The following is a 19,984-nucleotide window of genomic DNA, read 5'->3' on the forward strand; positions in this document are numbered from 1 at the left end:
GGGGCCCCTCGGCCTCCGATTTGGTGGGCGGGGCCCCTCGGCCTCCGATTTGGTGGGCGGGGCCCCTCGGCCTCCGATGTGGTGGGCGGGCCGCTCGGCCTTCGATTTGTTGGGCGGGGCTCCTCGGCCTCCGATTTGGTTGGCGGGGCCCCTCGGCCTCCGATTTGGTTGGCGGGGCCCCTTATCCTCCGATTTGGTGGGCGGGGACTCTCGGCCTCCGATTTGGTGGGCGGGGACCCTCGGCCTCCGATTTGGTGGGTGGGGCCCCTCGGCCTCCGATTTGGTTGGCGGGGCCCCTCGGCCTCCGATTTGGTGGGCGGGGACCCTCGGCCTCCGATTTGGTGGGCGGGGCCCCTCGGCCTCCGATTTGGTTGGCGGGGCCCCTCGGCCTCCGATTTGGTGGGCGGGGACCCTCGGCCTCCGATTTGGTGGGCGGGGCCCCTCGGCCTCCGCTTTGGTGGGCGGGGCCCCTCGGCCTCCGATTTGGTGGGCGGGGCCCCTCGGCCTCCGATTTGGTGGGCGGGGCCCCTCGGCCTCCGATTTGGTTGGCGGGGCCCCTCGGCCTCCGATTTGGTGGGCGGGGACCCTCGGCCTCCGATTTGGTGGGCGGGGCCCCTCGGCCTCCGCTTTGGTGGGCGGGGACCCTCGGCCTCCGATTTGGTGGGCGGGGCCCCTCGGCCTCCGATTTTTGTGGGCGGGGACCCTCGGCCTCCAATTTGGTGGGCGGGGACCCTCGGACTCCGATTTGGTGGGCGGGGACCCTGGTGTGTGCTCTGCCTGGGGCCACTGTGCTCTGCCTGGGGCCCCATATGCTGCCTGGGGCCCCTGTGCCCTGCCTGGGGCCCCATATGCTGCCTGGGGCCCCTGTGCTCTGCCTGGGGCCCCTGTGCTCTGCCTGGGGCCCCATGTTCTTCCTGGGGCCCCTGTGCTCTGCCTGGGGCCACTGTGCTCTGCCTGGGTGTAGGACACTGGTGACGTCACTTATCTCCGGACATTAGCTCCGGACATTAGCTCCGGACAAAGCCACGGAAGTTGGCACAAATTGCAGGAAGTAGTATTCTAGGCAATTATATATTAGATATCACTCATTTTGGCACCCCGGCTGGGTAAGATTGTGATGTATGGAGCACTATCATAGGTCAACACTGGGATGCGTCTTTAGTAGAAATTAGAAATTTTTCAGCTAGAACCCAGGACCACAGAACTATTTTTTAGAGGCTTGGTGTTCGTAGGGGCTATACTCTGCATATTATCCTCTAAGCAGAGATTTGTTTATGAGCTATAAAACAATATAGTAGCATTATTTTAACCCTAGGAGGTGAAGTGTTTATTATCATTGAAGACTTCTTTGGGTGGTGGATAGCCCTGTTTAGTATATATTTTTTATATTTTTTTCGTGTTTTCTTTGCGCACACCGTATCACCTTCACTGAGTGGGTATTTAGGTTGTTTTTATTATCAACTGAATAAGAGTTGTATTTTAGATAGGGTTTTTGTTAGTATACAGTTGTTCTATACCCTATAACACATTATATATTTGTAAGACTATTTTACCTGCTTACTCATTTTTAGAGCGTTGCTGAACTTTGAATATTGCTTTTGGGAAATATTGTGGGCTTTGTTACAAAATTCTGAATAAAAAATTCACGTCTCCTTGAGTTTTTCTTGAAAATTGCAGCTTAATGTAAGTAAAATTATTCTTTAGACTTGAAAAAAGCTGATCATTAGACTTTATGCCACAAGTCCCAAAGTGTGATAACTACTTTATCTCAAATATCTCCATTTCTGATAACCTAGAGAAGCATCTATTAAATATCTGTAATCGTATTAGCAATTTCTTTATAACCTTTAGCTTAAGGGGTGTTGTGCTTTTGGCTTAATGCTCTTTAATCTAAACATGTAACCACGCATATGAGATGACAGAAGCGTATTGACAAAAGAGGCAGATTGTATGTAGAAGTTAACCCATCATTTTCTGGCCAAACTGTGACAAATATATTATTAATAATTGTATATTCTCAATGTTGCCGACAGATTTGAAACTTTTAAGATTGCCCATCTTGAAATATCTATAGATGCTCTTACTAGCATTATGTATCTCGTGCATCAAAAAGTATCCTGTATCAAAACAGTTAAGGAAACTTGTAATACCAGCTGAGTCAAGGTCACAGCGCACAGAATAAACTTGTGAGAGGTTGTGACGCAGCACAAATGGAAGATCATGGAAAAAGCTTCCACAGAAAACGAGGCGTGCCAGCTCAGAGCTGAAGTACAGCTGCTGTAGACACGCAGAGCCCTAGCATTATACCATACAATGATATTGCTGCCAGCAAAGAATAAAATCTTTGATAAACAGGTTAATATAGAAACTTTGCTTAATCAAGGACCTCTTCATAAAAGCAGACAAGTCCTAAAGTTACCGTACTTGGCGCTTGTATTTGTTTTTTTAACTGGTGACATTTTATCTGCTGGAAGACATGACATTATGGGCCTGATCAGTCAAAGCTTTTACGTCAGTATTCTGTTGTATAAACTTAGAAATGTGGCTCAATTTTGGTGCAGCTCGAGGCTATGCCGAAAATGTTGCATCTTTTGTCGTTCACACATCATCAGCAGAGATGGGGTGGGACAGGGAAGAGGTGACGGCTGCTCGTGAAATTAATGTTACACCACAAATCTTACTCCAGCAGGGACTGGAGTAGGATTTGTGGCAAGGTGCAGGCAGAGGTGTACATCAATTGTCCAACACTTCTCCTCATCAAGACCGGCGTGAATCAGGAGGTAAGAAATCAATTACAAACAATCTAAATACAATAAAACCATAAAATGGACACTTTGTGAGTTGTTCTGGTCTAACGTCTATTTATAGATGTTTTCCATGTATAATTCTTTATATGCTGATGTGCTTCATCTAGGTAAAAATAATGTTATTCACCATCCCCCTCTTTAGCGTCACCTCATGTCAATGCTAATGTAACCACTACAGTCAAACACTCAGCTCAGCATTTGGCTACGACAGTCACATAAGCAGTAATCATGATGTCACTGCTGTAGTCTGTCAACAGAGAAATGAGCAGCTGTGGTGAGGAGTAGAGTTGAGCAAATTTTTCAAAATTCGGTTCCGATTACGATTGGGGGCGAACATTATTTTTGCAATATTCACCGAACACAGACGAATGTCATTGGAGTCAATGGGAGCAGAAATGAACGGATATGTTCGGAACCGATCAAACATAAATTCAGCATGAATAGGGTAACTATGTGGCACAAATATGGCAAACTTAGATTCGACGACTAATTCCGAACATATTCACTCAGCTCTAGTGAGGAGTCACCAGAGTGTTGAAAGGTGAGCAACCGTTCAGTTTATTATTTTTGTTGTGAAGAAAACCCTTTGAAGGGGTTTTCCCAATTAAAAAGTGCTAAATTGATGCATGTAAAAATAAACATATTTGTCTATACTTTCATCTTTTTTTGTAATGTGTTTCAAAACTTAGTGACTTCTTTGCCCCTATATGCCTATTTCAGAATTGTTATGCACAAGCTCATCTGCTTTTGTACTGTGCAAATAAAGATGATTGACAAGTCATGGGCGTGAAAGATATGGCTTGAGATTGACGAGAGTGGCTGAATGTGTACCATGCACAGCCTGATGCTCAAATTGCTAAAGAAAAGAAAAGGTTTGTGCAACATACAAAGACTGCGGATGTCATTGGTTTATATGCGGATGATATGGTAATATTAATGGATAATGTAGAAGAGACCTTGCCGCATGTGATCGCTATTATAAACTGATTTAGTAAGCGTTCGGGGTTATATATTAATTGGGATAAGTCTACTTTGATGCCTCTTACCCATGATTCAACAGATCACCTTGAAGGACTCTCCTCATTACCGGTAGTATCTAGCTCTAAATACTTAGGAATAAATATACCAAAATATAGTAGGCTTGATTTACAATTTAATATTCTCCAGTTACTAGACTTGGTTAAATATAAATTTGCAGTCTGGAGTAAGTTACCACTATCTGTCTCTGGCCGTATAAATTGATTAAGATGATATTTTTCCCGAAGCTTAATTACTCCCTTCAACATAGTGCAGTTCCTGTTCCCAAATCCTTCTTTTCAAATTTAAACTCTTTAAATTTCATCATTTATCTGGGGGAAAGCCAGACCTAAACTCAAATTATCTACTTTACATATATCTAAGCAAATGGGAGGGGCGGCGTTGCCTGATTTTTCCCTATACTATTTAGCTGGACAGCTTAGGGCATTGAGTAAATGGATGCCAGAAAACTTTTTACCAAATTCGGAGAGCCATTTAATCCAGACTGCAAGATCTGATTGTCCGATAGGTTTTTTGGAAATAGATAGACCCACTACTCCTAGATTACTACCATTACTCTGGTTAGCAAGGCTGGTTTGGAAACAGGCAAAGAAGGTGACCCACTTTGATGGTATTGTAGCCGAAATGCCATTATGGAATAATATGTACTTTCCAGGGCTATTGAATCACCCATCTACACAATTTTGGATTTCACATGGTGTTATTTCAGTTAATGATTTATATGAACAAGGCACTTTAATGTCTTTTGAACAATTACAAATTAAATACAATATTTCGAGACCCCAATTTTTTCGCTATTTACAACTCAGATCGGCAATACAATCACATATATGCGGGATCAGGGACAGTCAAATAATATCATCTTTCCCATTAATAGGGATCCTTAAATCTCAGGGACCCCGTGGTCTTATCTCCGCACTGTACACACATATGTTGTCTGTAGGTGCTGATTCCGTTGTATTGGCAGTTAAAGAAAAATGGAAATTCCTAATTCCTGATCTTCAAGAAGAGGATTGGGAGATGTTTCTTGAATCCCCAATGGGAGTGTCTCCTTTGGCTAATAATAAAATGATCCAAATGTATATCTTACATCAAGTATATCTAACCCCAATACAGTTATTTAAAATGGGATGGTCTAACTCCTCAGAATGTCTAAGATGCCACGCAATGGAGGCGGTCTTTATTCATATGATTTGGGGATGTCCAATTATCCAATCACTTTGGAGTGAGATAACTACGATACTGACTTCCCTTGTGCATATTTCCGTTCCTTTGAATCCTTTAGTTTGTTTATTTGGGGTACTGGAGGAAGAGACATGGGGATATCATACTCAAATTTTCTTGAGGGAGACACTTTTTCTGGCACGGAAAGTAATAGCTCTTTAGTGGATGGGAAATACTCATCCATCTCTTAGGGTCTGGATTGATTTGGTAAATTCTATCACACCCTACGTACGAACGTTATACCAAAATAGAGGCTGCTTGGGGAAATTTAGCAAAATATGGGATGTATGGAATTCATCACCTCTCACTGTGTCGACTCATGGTAGATAGCCTAACTCCACTATAATAAGATGTAATGAACATTGGATCACGCCTAGTTTCAATATTAAACAATCGATATGATGGGGATGGTTTTGGCCGCAGGATATAGTTATGTTTTGTTCCTTTTGTTTTTTCTAAGGTTTTAGTATAGGTATCCTAAACAATTTGTGATACTTTAAGATTTGTATGACCCGTTCTATACACTATGAGACAAATATGTTTATGGTGATTTGATCATACGCAAAATATGTATATCTTATACTTATCATTTTTGTTGTTTAATAAACAAATTTTTTTACATACAAAGACTGCTCAAATGCTAAAAGTGAGATGAGGATTGTATGTGGAAATCCAGATGATAAAGTAAATGTATTTTTCAGAAAAACAGGAAACCCCCTTTAATGATTGGAATTCTACATATATGTTATAGAAAGAAAATGACTATAAACCATAGAGAAATACATCTGACATGAGTAAAGAATTTAGAATTAAATATCTTTACGTACAGTACAGACCAAAAGTTTGGACACACCTCATTTAAAGATTTTTCTGTATTTTCATGACTATGACAATTGTACATTCACACTGAAGGCAACAAAACTATGAAATAACACATGTGGAATTATATTCTTAACAAAAAAGTGTGAAACAACTGAAATTATGTCTTATACTCTAGGTTCTTCAAAGTAGCCACGTTTTGCTTTGATGACTGCTTTGCACACTCTTGGCATTCTCTAGATGAGCTTCAAGAGGTAGTCACCGGGAATGGTTTTCACTTCACGGGTGTGCCCTGTCAGGTTTAATAAGTGGGATTTCTTGCCTTATAAATGGGGTTGGAACCATCAGTTGTGTTGTGCAGGTGGTGGATACACAGCTGATAGTCCTACTAAATAGACTGTTAGAATTTGTATTATGGCAAGAAAAAAGCAGCTAAGTAAAGAAAAACAATTGGCCATCATTACTTTAAGAAATGAAGGTCAGTCAGTTCGAAAAATTGGGCAAACTTTGAAAGTGTCCTCAAGTGCAGTGGCAAAAACCATCAAGCGCTACAAAGAAATTGGCTCACATGAGGACCGCCCCAGGAAAGGAAGACCAAGAGACACCTCTGCTTCTGAGGATAAGTTTATCCGAGTCATCAGCCTCAGAAATCGCAGGTTAACAGCAGCTCAGATTAGAGACCAGGTCAATGCCACACAGAGTTCTAGCATCAGACACATCTCTACAACAACTGTTAAGAGGAGACTTTGTGCAGAAGACCTTCATGTTAAAATAGCGGCTAGGAAACCACTGCTAAGGACAGGCAACAAGCAGAAGAGACTTGTTTGGGATAAAGAACACAAGGAATGGACATTAGACCAGTGGAAATCTGTGCTTTGGTCTGATGAGTCCAAATTTGAGATCTTTAGTTCCAACCACCGTGTCTTTGTGTGACGCAGAAAAGGTGAACGGATGGACTCTACATGCCTGGTTCCCACCGTGAAGTATGGAGGAGGAGGTGTGATGGTGTGGGGGTGCTTTGCTGGTGACACTGTTGGGGATTTATTCAAAATTTAAGGCATACTGAACCAGCATGGCTACCACAGCATCTTGCAGCGGCATGCTATTCCATCCAGTTTGCGTTTAGTTGGACCATCATTTATTTTTCAACAGGACAATGACCCCAAACACACCCCCAGGCTGTGTAAGGGCTATCTGACCAAGAAAGAGCATGATGGCGTACTACGCCAGATGACCTGGCCTCTACAGTCACCAGACCTGAACCCAATCGAGATGGTTTGGAGTGAGCTGGACAGCAAAGTGAAGGCAAAAGGGCCAACAAGTGCTAAGCATCTCTGGAAACTCCTTCAAGATTGTTGGAAGACCATTACCAGTGACTACCTCTTGAAGCTCATCAAGAGAATACCAAGAGTGTGCAAAGCAGTCATCAAAGCAAAAGGTGGCTACTTTGAACAACCTAGAATATAAGACATAATTTCAGTTGTTTCACACTTTTTTGTTATGTATATAATTCCACATGTGTTAATTCATAGTTTTGATGCCTTCAATGTGAATGTACAATTTTCATAGTCATGAAAATACAGAAAAATCGTTAAATGAGAAGGTGTGTCCAAACTTTTGGTCTGTACTGTATGCATAAAGGGTTAAATTGGCATTTCATGCAAACCTGGGTCATCGTCTGAGTGGGCACAACTAAAACATTTTGCATTGACTACTTTAATGGAAAATGGTTCCTAAACAAACAAATAAGAGGTAATCTTCCTGCATAAGCTTTGTAGTAAAAACTGTCCAGCTTCTCAAATCCACAGTATTTCAAAAGCAGTTACTTTGACAGTGTCCAGCCACATAACTTTTAAGGCTACATTTATTTATTTTTTTCATTTAATTAGGCATTAATTTATGCGCCGATTTATAATTTATCTTTATAAGCTTCCAATTTCCTGCCACTTTTCGCAGCTAAATGATGAATTTCTAGCAGCCTGCATTCACTATTAGTGAGTGTTTACATCCTATACAGTTACCATTGCACCACATACGGTAACTTTGCCTTGGGCAGGATTAAGCTTGGTAGAGGTCACTATACCCCACCAGATCTCCTGGTATATGGCTCCCTCTTCACCTCTGCTTAATTGGATACAATTTGCTAAATGGTCAATAGACCTTGCATTTACTGAGACTTGGAGATTATAGAGGAGACAGCATACGAAGCTAATAAACACCTGCCACAGCCACACCCTGGTTGGTTGGATGGCTTCTGCCCCTCGATGAGTAATATAGTGGCTGTCCAGTGTATCTGTCTCATGTACTTTCCTTTAATCCAACCCTGGGCTGAGTGACGTAAAGTAAATTAAAGTTTTATTATCTCACACTTGACTATTTTAAACTATTTTTTACACGTGTGTATATTTAAAGGAAGTTAAGACAAAGGCTTACCAAAAACACTACTTGAATGCAATGCACTATAAATAAGGCTAGAGTATATTTATGTACTATGTAACAAGAAATTAACAAGAAAGCATTTAAAGGGGTTGTACTAAGTTTGGAAGTCATACTCTATCCACAGGATAAAGGGTAGCTTCTCAACTGCCAAGTTTCTGATGGCTAAGACCCCCATTGATCACAAGTGCTGTTTGAAAGAAGTGAGCTCAATCATGCACATATCGGCTCCATTTATTCTTAATGGAAATGCTGATGACCAGTAGAACGCTGAGCTAGGCAATTTTTGATGGTCCCACACAGAATAAATGGAGCAGAGGTGCACATGATTGACCACCTCTTCATTCACACGAGGTAGTACAGTGCCCCAGTTCATGGGATCAATGGGTGTCCCAGCAGTTGCACCCCTAACGATTGGGAAGTTATCCCCTATCCTATGGATAGAATATAATTTTCAAACATGACATAACTTCTTTAAGTGAAGTTATGGATGCGTGCAATCCTTCAAGGAAATGGACTTCAATTTTCAATTTCCTTCAAGTCATTGAGAGACTTTTGAGAGTACAAACACATTAACAGAGTACAGCTGACATGAAGAGTAAGTCTTACACAAAATGGTCCACTGTAGACAGCAATTCCTGAAAAAAACAAACAAAGGAATAGATAAGTTTTTACAATGCTGTAAGTGTTCAATATTTATTTTTGATGCAATACCCGAAACTAGATACTATTAAAATCATTATATGTTATTCTTACAGGGTGCAATTAGACTGGCTAACTAGGACGTGTTCCTAGGACTGATTGTTACCAGACAATCAGCCTGTCTAAATAGGCTACTTGCTTAAAAACCATCATTCTCGGCAGCACATTGTTCTGATTAAACAAGACTTGTGCTACTGAGAAGAATGTCACTCTTTGAGCACAGAATGATTGTACCAATGATCGTTCTGTGCTCATGGAAGTGTAGCATGAAAAGGTTATTAAACTATTGTCATTCGGCTGCTGTGTAGACAATCAGCAGTCGTTTTAACACCCGCAGGTTGGCCAGTCTAAATGCATCCATAAAGTGGTCTCTCACAGTATAATGTTTGTTCAGGGACGACCATTACAAGTTGAAAATACCATAATGTTAGGTGATAAATATATTAAAATAGTTCTGATGTTTACAAAATATCAACTCAAAATGAGATAAAGGGGAAATTTAAGAAAAGTAAGCAAAAACCTAATACACAAAAACAAAGTCGTTATACAGTGGCATGTAAAAGTTTGGGCACCCCTGGTCAAAATTACTGTTGTTATTGTGAAACAGTTAAGCAAGATGAATATGAAACTATTTTTAAAAGGGCTAAAGTTAGATGACACATTTACTTTGTAAAGTCATATTTTTACCTTTGAAAAACTACAAAAAGGAAAATGGACCAATGGAAAAGTTTGGGCGTATCTGCATGGTTAGTATCTAGTAGCACCCCTTTTTGCAAGTATCCCAATTTGTAAATGCTTTTTGTAGTCAGCCAAAAGTCTTTAAATTCTTGTTTGAGGGCTTTTCATCCATTCTTCCTTGGAAAATGCTTCCAGTTTTGTGAGATTCCTGGGTCATCTTGCATGCACTGCTATTTTGAGTTATAGCCACAGATATTCAATGATGTTCATATCAGGAGATTGTGGGGCCAATGGAAAACCTTCAGCTTGCACCATTTGAGGTAGTCTATTGTGGATTTTGACTTGTGTTGAGGATCATTATCCATTTCTAGAAGCCATCCTCTACAGATGGTGCTATGTTTACAGTCATATGAAAAAGTTTGGGCACCCCTATTAATCTTAACCTTAATGTTTTATAAAAATTGTTTTTTTTGCAACAGCTATTTCAGTTTCATATATCTAATAACTGTTGGACACAGTAATGTTTCTGCCTTGAAATGAGGTTTATTGTACTAACAGAAAATGTGCAATCTGCATTCAAACAAAATTTGACAGGTGCATAAGTATGGGCACCCTTATCATTTTCTTGTTTTAAATACTCCTACCTACTTTTTACTGACTTACTAAAGCACTTTTTTTGGTTTTGTAACCTCATTGAGCTTTGAACTTCATAGCTAGGTGTATGCAACCATGAGAAAAGCTACTTAAAGTGGCCACTGGCAAGTTGTTCTCCTGTTTGAATCTCCTCTGAAGAGTGGCATCATGGGCTCCTCAAAACAACTGTCAAATGATCTGAAAACAAAGATTATTCAACATAGTTGTTCAGGGGAAGGATACAAAAAGCTGTCTCAGAGATTTAACCTGTCAATTTCCACTGTGAGGAACATAGTAAGGAAATGGAAGAACACAGGTACAGTTCTTGTTAAGGCCAGAAGTGGCAGGCCAAGAAAAACATCAGAAAGGCAGAGAAGAAGAATGGTGAGATCAGTCAAGGACAATCCTCAGACCATCTCCAGAGAGCTGCAGCATCAACTTGCTGCAGATGGTGTCACTGTGCATCGGTCAACTATACAACGCACTGTGGTTTTTTGCCGCCATGCATAACGCCTTTTTGTATTACCAAACAACTCAATCTTGGTTTCATCAGTCCACAGGACCTTCTTCCAAACAGAAATTGGCTTCTCCAAATGTATTTTTGCATACCTTAGCCGACTCTGTTTGTGGAGTGCTTGCAGAAACGGCTTCTTTCGCATCACTCTCCCATACAGCTTCTCCTTGTGCAAAGTGCGTTGTATAGTTGACCGATGCACAGTGACACCATCTGCAGCAAGTTGATGCTGCAGATCTCTGGAGGTGGCCTGAGGATTGTCCTTGACTGAACTCACCATTCTTCTTCTCTGCCTTTCTGATGTTTTTCTTGGCCTGCCACTTCTGGCCTTAACAAGATCTGTACCTGTGTTCTTCCATTTCCTTACTATGTTCCTCACAGTGGAAATTGACAGGTTAAACTTCTGAGACAGCTTTTTGTATCCTGCCCCTGAACAACTATGTTGAATAATCTTTGTTTTCAGATCATTTGACAGTTGTTTTGAGGAGCCCATGATGCCACTCTTCAGAGGAGATTCAAACAGGAGAACAACTTGCAAGTGGCCACTTTAAGTAGCTTTTCTCATGATTGCATACACCTAGCTATGAAGTTCAAAGCTCAATGAGGTTACAAAACCAAAAAAAGTGCTTTAGTAAGTCAGTAAAAAGTAGGTAGGAGTATTTAAAACAAGAAAATGATAAGGGTGCCCATAGTTATGCACCTGTCAAATTTTGTTTAAATGCAGATTGCACATTTTCTGTTAGTACAATAAACCTCATTTCAAGGCAGAAACATTACTGTGTCCAACAGTTATTAGATATATGAAACTGAAATAGCTGTTGCAAAAAATATTTTTTTTATAAAACATTAAAGGGCACCTGTCACCCCGTTTTTTCAGTATGAGATAAAAATACTGTTAAATAGGGCCTGAGCTGTGCATTACAACAGTGTATTTTGTGGACCCCGATTCCCCACCTATGCTGCCAAAATACGTTACCAAAGTAGCCGTTTTCGCCTGTCAATCAGGCTGGTCTGGTCAAAAGGGCGTGGTGTCTTCCCCCAGATCTTGCTTAGTTTTCCGTTGGTGGCGTAGTGGTTTGCGCATGCCCAAGGTCCCGAATCCACTGCACAGGGGAGTTAAAAGAGCGCGATGTGCACTATTTCATTGGTGATCGGTGGGGGCGGCCATCTTCCTTTGGCCGCGCGTGCGCAGATTAATAGGGGTGCCCAAACTTTTTCATATGACTGTACATCAAGAATTTATTGACATTTAATTGAATCCATTCTTCGCTCTACCCATGAAATGTTCCCCATGCCATTGGCTGCAAAACAACCCCAAAGCAGGATTGATCAACCTCCATGCTTAATAGTTGTCGAGATATTTCTGTCCTTAAATTGTGGGCCCCTTTTTTCCTCCACATAAGCCTTTGATCATTGTAACATAGTAACACAGTTATTAAGGTTGAAGGAAGACTTTAAGTCCAACTAGTTCAACCCATATCCTAACCTAACATGCTCTAACATGTTGATCCAGAGGAAGGCAAAAAAAAAACCCTATGTGGCAAAGAGTAAGCTCCACATTGGGGAAAAAAATTCCTTCCCGACTCCACATACGGCAATCAGACTAGTTCCCTGGATCAACGCCCTATCAAGGAATCTAATATACATAACATGTAACATTATACTTTTCAAGAAATGCATCCAGTCCCCTCTTAAATTTAAGTAATGAATCACTCATTACAACATCATAAGGCAGAGAGTTCCATAGTCTTACTACTCTTACAGTAAAGAACCTGCGTCTGTTGTTATGCTTAAACCTTCTTTTCTCCAGACGTAGAGGATGCCCCCTTGTCCCTGTCTCAGGTCTATGATTGTGGCCAAAGAGTTCTAGTTTAACCTCATCAGTTCAAAAGACTTGTTTTCAAAATGCATCAGGCTTGTTTAGATGTTCATTTGCATACTTCTGATACTGAATTTTATGGTGAGAATGCAGGAGAGGTTTTCTTCTGATGACTCTTCCATAAAGGCTATATTTGTGTAGGTGTCTCTGAACAGTCTACCCCAACACCAGAGTCTGCTAAATCTTTCAAAAGGTCTTTCGCAGTCAAGCAGGGGTTCTGATTTGCCTCTCTAATAATCCTATGAACAACTTTAACTGAAATTTTGTGTGGTCTTCCAGACCTTTTCTTGACCTCCACTGTTCTTATTAACTGCCATTTCTTCATTACATTTCAAACTGAGGAAAGGGCAACTTGAAAATGCTTTGCAATCTTCTTATAGCCATCACCCGCTTTGTGGGCCTCCATCATTTTCATTTTCAGAATGCTAGGAGGCTGATTATTAGAACCCATGGCTGCTGTTTTTGGTACAAGGTTACAGGAGGCTAGGTTTTTATAAAGATGGGAAAATTCCATCACCTGGCATTTCCTAAAGATGATAGTAAACAAGCCATAACCCTAACAGGCTAATTAAGGTCTGAAAGCTTGGTCAATATTTTCTGGGCACACAAATTTCCAAGGGTGCCCAAACTTTTGCATTGACACATTTTCCTTTTTGTAATTTTTAAAAAGTAAAAAATGGCAATATACTGTATATACGGTATATATTTTTTTGCCTCAAATTCAAAGGAAATGTGTCATTTTTAACTTAAGCAAATTGAAGATGAAATGATCTCTAAATAGGCTAAACTGTTTCACAATAACAGTAATTTTGAACAGACGTATCCAAACCTTTTATATGCCACTGTAGGTTAGAAAAATCTGCTGCAAGCTAAAATCAATTGCTCTCAAGCACTCCTTCTGAGGAAGAACAGCCGAAACGCGTGTATATGGGTCCAATGTCGCAAATCCAACTCTGGGTAAATATAGTCATAGATAACCCTTGCCAAAAGTGTCATTTTTATAGGCACTCTCTGGCCTGCTTGCAGACTTAGGGTTCGGCTTAATGCTTTATTTCTGGGGTCCAGAGCCTCTCACCTAGCCAAATTAGTTCTCATGCTTCGCACTGACGAGGGCCAACTGCCCGAAACACCGTGTCTGCGAATTGAGATACTGATTTGGCTTTTATCCTAAGTCATATTGCATGACTCGTTAAAGGGTTGATTGTGACTTGTAGGATCGCTACTTCCAACAGGTGGCGCCATAGAGTTCAAGTCCTCTTTTTCTCTGAAGAGGCAATGTGCATGCTTTATTTCTGACATCCATCCTCCTTGATCTGCAACACAGGTTTGGGACATCTTCCAGCATCATTCTGCATTATTACCACCTCTCAAGCACTTGACACTTTCATAATATCGCTCAGCACTTTATATATTTTGCTGCTTCCTGAGATGTTAAGCAGAATATTTGTCTCCTGTCAGTAGTTCACTGCTGCTATATTAGGTATTGTTTGCATTAGGTGTTTACCCATTTTTCCAACATTATATTTATGATACCAATGATTTATTTCTTTGCATAGTGTCTTTTGTATTCTGCATAGCAGGTGTTGCCATATCCTTTGTTTTATGTCATTTAATGTGTTTTTATAAGCGTACATTGGTAACTAAATAAAGATTAATTTTTACATATTTTGTTTTTGGAGGATCTTTCCTCCCATCAAATTTTTTAGCCTTTTAATATATTGAAATAAACATATAATGTAGCACTGTGTACTTACAATTGCTTATTTTGCCTTTCTACTCAGCTAATTCTTCAGCTTTCCATTAGGTCTATGACATGCGTGAACAAAAACTGACTAGTTGAATTCTTCTAAGCACTATTTAGAACCAGGAGATCAATTTTCCCTGTGTGAGTCATGACTGCAGAGGATGGGGGGGTGATAAAAGTGGAGACAAGATAATTCCTGTTTATACATAGAGCAGAGAATAGAGAAGAATTAGCTGGGTAGAAAGGCAAAATGAGCAATTGTAAGTATACGGTACTCTATAATATGATGACTGCAATATATTAAGAGGGTACAAACTTTGATGGGAGGAGTGCTTTAAACAAAGTCATTCAGCTTGATCAATGATCATTTAATGGCTTGATTAAACAGGCTGACCACAATTCTATGTAGACAGAATGATTGCTAAAGTGATCAATTCTCCACGCATAGCATAGCATTGTTACCCGCATCACATCACCATCCCTGCTGATAACAATGTTTTTGTTGCTGGCATGAAAGATCCAATCACCTGATGAATAAGTATTAAGGCCCCGTCACACACAGCGACGCTGCAGCGATACAGACAACGATGTCGATCGCTGCAGCGTCGCTGTTTAGTCGCTGTGTGGTCACTGGGGAGCTGTCACACAGACCGCTCTCCAGCGACCAACGATGCCGAGGTCCCCGGGTAACCAGGGTAAACATCGGGTTACTAAGCGCAGGGCCGCGCTTAGTAACCCGATGTTTACCCTGGTTACCAGTGTAAAATGTAAAATAACAAACACTACATACTCACCTTCGCGTCCCCCGGCGTCCGCTTCCTGCACTGACTGAGCGCCGGCCCTAACAGCAGAGCGGTGACGTCACCGCTGTGCTGTAGTTTCACTTTCCGGCCGGCAGTCAGTCAGTGCGGGAAGCAGACGGCAAGGGACCTGACGGACACCGGAATGTGAGTATGTACTGTTTGTTTTTTTTACATTTACGATGGTAACCAGGGTAAACATCGGGTTACTAAGCGCGGCCCTGCGCTTAGTAACCCGATGTTTACCCTGGTTACCAGTGAAGACATCGCTGAATCCGTGTCACACACACCGATTCAGCGATTTCAGCGGGACCTCAACGACCAAAAAAAGGTCCAGGCCATTCCGACACGACCAGCGATCTCACAGCAGGGGCCGGGTCGCTGGTACGTGTCAAACATAGCGAGATCGCTACTGAGGTCGCTGTTGCGTCACAAAACTTGTGACTCAGCAGCGATCTCGCTAGCGATCTCGCTATGTGAGACGGGGCCTTTATGCTTGTTTGTTGGATGAATGCTGGCATGTTTACACAAGCCAATCAGTGAACAAGCGGTCTTCCCTATTTTCAGCTTGTCTCAATGAGTCCTAAATTTACAAGGCATATCAGATAGGATTACAAATTCTCTGCTCTTCCAACAAATTGATGCTAAGCAGGTTTGTAGATTGACATACTACATAAAGGCCAAATACAATCTATTATTTGGAAAGGGGAAATTAAAAACAATGACTGCTATGATGATTGGAGCAATAAATTGGATACAATATTAGAACCCTATATTTATTGCTACTTCCTTTTTTTCACATTAATCCCCATTTACAGTACTTCCTCATCCAAGCTCTGTTAAGGACATCATGAGCAGCTCATGCTGCACAGAACCTCATGCGTAGAATGAACTCTTTGCGGTACAAAGTTTACTATGACATACAGATACTATAAATTAGATGTACAGCACACTTATTGAGTGTTTATCAATGGCATTCGGCCTATTCGGTAAATCTGTAACTACTGATTAAATATGCAAATTGTCTCTTCACAGAGTAAAGGTACCTTCACACTAAACGATATTGCTAGCGATCCGTGACGTTGCAGCGTCCTGGATAGCGATATCGTTTAGTTTGACACGCAGCAGCGATCAGGATCCTGCTGTGATATCGCTGGTCGTTGAACAAAGTTCAGAACTTTATTTGGTCGTCAGACCGGCGTGTATCGTCGTGTTTGACACCAAAAGCAACGATACCAGCGATGTTTTACACTGGTAACCAGGGTAAACATCGGGTTACTAAGCGCAGGGCCGCGCTTAGTAACCCGATGTTTACCCTGGTTACCAGCGTAAAAAATGTAAAAAAAACAAACCGTACATACTCACCGTCACGTCCCCCGCCGTCCGCTTCCCACACTGACTGAGCGCCGTAAAGTGAAAGTGAAAGCACAGCTCTGCTGTTAGGGCCGGTGCTCAGTCAGTGCAGGAAGCAGAGGCCGGGGGACGCGAATGTAAGTATGTACTGTTGTTTTTTTTTACATTTTACGCTGGTAAGCAGGGTAAACATCGGGTTACTAAGCGCGGCCCTGCGCTTAGTAACCCGATGTTTACCCTGGTTACCCAGGGACCTCGGCATCGTTGGTGGCTGGAGAGCGGTCTGTGTGACAGCTCTTCAGCGATCAAACAGCGACGCTGCAGCGATCGGCATCGTTGTCGCTATCGCTGCGGCGTCGCTTAATGTGAAGGTACCTTAAGAGCCAACTATTGGAATTAGCAAACCTAAAAGTCAATATTTACCCTTTAATAAGCCTTGCAATATGAATTAAGATAAAAGTCAAACCAGAATCTCAATTATCAGACAGTACTTTGGGGTGTTGCCTCTCATCAGTGCAAAGTGTGAGATCTGATTTGGCTAGGCGAGAGGCTCTGGACTGGGGTCTAAAAGATAACATTTCTCCTTGTGGAGCATGACAAGCCAAGCCTAGCATGTCAGAGTTAGGGGACCTATAAGCCATACATGCTCCTCTGGGAAATTAAACATGCAAATTGTCACTTCAAAGAGGAAGAGGACTAGACTCAGATCAGTTAGTTTACATTCATGGTGAGCATATCTATATGGCTCAATTCACTCGACATAAACCAGTCTAGAACTTGATGGTGTATCATTTCTGGTGTATGGAATAGCATAGCAGACTCATTTAAATTTTTCATTGAGGTTCTATAGGTGAAGTTTCCTAATTTGGCATCACTGTATTCATTACAAAGGCAGCAGAGATGAACTGAGTACAGAGCCTAATATGTATAGGAATCTCCTTCAGGTCCCTAATTCACATACATGTTCTATCAGTAATTTTCACAGATCAAACACTTACTTATTAAATCTCCAGTGCAATTTTTTGGGTCTGTAAAAATCATCTCCCATCAGCGTGTGATCCATGAACACACTGATTAACATTGTAATGGATAAGTGAGGGTGTGCAATATAATAATTTTTTCAGATGTGAAAATCACTGATGAAACATTGATACCAAGAGCAAGTGCACGCAACGGTTTTCTCTCCATCTGAGAAAAAACAATTATTCTGATCAGAGTTTGATCAAAGTGGCATCAGTTTTTCAGAGGTAGAGAAAAAAAAAAAGTTTCTCTACCCTCCTCAATTCTATCAGTCCGTGAAAATTGGACTGCACACGGACCCACGTACTTACATTGCTGATTTTCATCTGACACTCGGATCAAAATCTTATGTCTCCAGATTTTTACTCAGACCACTTGGCCTGAGGAAAAAATTGGGACATGCACAGTCCCATAGAATATCAAGGGTACGAGTGCTATGTGTCAAAACAACGGATATCACTGATCCAATATAATCGGTTTTGTGCTCCAGCCCTAAAAAGTGAAACATTTACCAAAAACTGAGGAAAATTGGATCCAAAAAACTGATCAAACTTAAATTGTCTATTTGTTTGCATAAATTAAAAATAATCGATAGCTGAAAGAGGCCTTAGAAGTGTATGCCATTGCATAATTTCCCTATCGAAATAAATATGTATGCTTCACACTTAGATAGCATGTCTATGGGGAACTCAGAAGAAGTCCACTATAAGCTGAACAACTACACTATCTGCATAGCTAGCATGTATCAGGATAGTCTAGAGCTCTAAAAACTGGTCAGGGAGCTCTAAAAACTGGTCAGGGAAGAAGTCCAAATCCAAGCAACGTTCACGCCATGTTTATCAGTTATGTCTGAATGGGTCGTTTAGGAGGTAAAAGAGAAAGTCCTCTTGGCATCAGTTTGAAAGGTTACTATCTGGATACAATGAGTCTTTAGTTTGGACTATTTTCTGTACTATGATATTCAACTTTTCTAAAATTCAGAAACATCTTTATATTTCTGTGCTAATCAGTAGTGAGAATCATAACATACAGTGGAGAAGTGGCATGGATTGCTCCTCCTTTCCTGGAAACAGGGTGCGGTGCGTGACATTAGTAACTTAACTACAGTAAATTGAAATTCACTTGTCACTTGGTATCTTTAGAAGACATGTAAATCATAACATTTAACTTTGTAGCTTATCATAGAGAAAAGTTCCCATAAGTACATTGTAGGTTTTTATTAATTGTGATGTGGAAGTCTGAATATCTCAGCTTCGCTCAGTGAGTCATTGCTTATTCTTTACATTGACGTAAGAGACAAAAATAGCCCATGGGACAATCGTAAGGAAGATGAGTGAGTAGGACATTTTCTCTGATGTAAGTTAGGCAGTAAGTTAATGTACTGTGGCAGGCTGCATTGTAGGCAGATTAGGTCACAAAAAGAAATTAACTCTTAGGAGTCAACTGAATACAAGAAGTAATCATAAAAAGTACATGCCTGTAATAAACAGTATGCCTTAGAACAAATGTTAGTTTATGATATCATTTTGAGGGCAATACATGTTCGCCTAGATTCATTAAGCCTCGCTTTTTGTATTCCTGTCTTAATGAGGGGCTTTCAGAAATAAGATGTGCCGAATTCATTAAAGCTTCGGCAAGTTTCCTGGGTTACGAAGAGGCAATGGAAGAAAAGGCACTCACAGGAAAACTTCATCACATTAAAGTCGGCCCTTACCTACGCTAAACAGGAATACTTCACGACCCTCATATCTTCTTTATCCCATTAGCCCAATCAATTAGTCAACACTTTTAATAATTGGTAGAGAAAGGTTGAACTTGATCGAACTAAGGCTACTTTCACACTAGCGTTAACTGCAATACGTCGCAAATGCGTCGTTTTGCCGAAAATACGCATCCAGCAAAAGTTCTTGCTGGATACGTTTTTTCGTCATAGACTAACATTAGCGACGCATTTGCGACGCATTGCCAAACGTTGCGTCCGTTTTGCGACGCTTGGGTGTGTGGTAGCGGACCGTCGGGAGAAAAAAACGTTACATGTAACGTTTTTTGCTCCCGACGGTCCGCTTTTTCCGACCGCGCATGCGCGGCCGGAACTCCGCCCCCACCTCCCCGCACTTCCCCGCACCTCACAATGGGGCAGCGGATGCGTGGGAAAAATGCATCCGCTGCCCCCGTTGTGCGGCGGAGACCACGCTAGCGTTGGGAACGTCGGCCCGACGCACAGCGACGGGTTGTTCCCGACGCTAGTGTGAAAGTAGCCTAAGTCCTTTTCAACTTACGGTATGTAACTTCCTCCTCCTATCTTGAAGAAGTGAAGAAACAACTTAATGCCAAAGC

General features: G+C 41.3%; 1 long non-coding RNA gene across 4 annotated transcripts in view; it reads right to left on the reverse strand.

Moving 5' to 3' along the window:
- Positions 1 to 7,457: 7,457 nt before the first annotated feature.
- Positions 7,458 to 19,984, reverse strand: part of LOC143815684 (uncharacterized) — a 358,696-nt gene continuing 346,169 nt past the window's right edge. For all 4 annotated transcript variants that reach the window (XR_013223781.1, XR_013223783.1, XR_013223782.1 and 1 more), the window contains one exon: positions 7,458 to 8,962. This is a non-coding gene — a long non-coding RNA (uncharacterized LOC143815684). The remainder of the gene's footprint in view (positions 8,963 to 19,984) is intronic.

Source organism: Ranitomeya variabilis, chromosome 3 (genome assembly GCF_051348905.1).
Source record: "Ranitomeya variabilis isolate aRanVar5 chromosome 3, aRanVar5.hap1, whole genome shotgun sequence".
NCBI lineage: Eukaryota > Metazoa > Chordata > Amphibia > Anura > Dendrobatidae > Ranitomeya > Ranitomeya variabilis.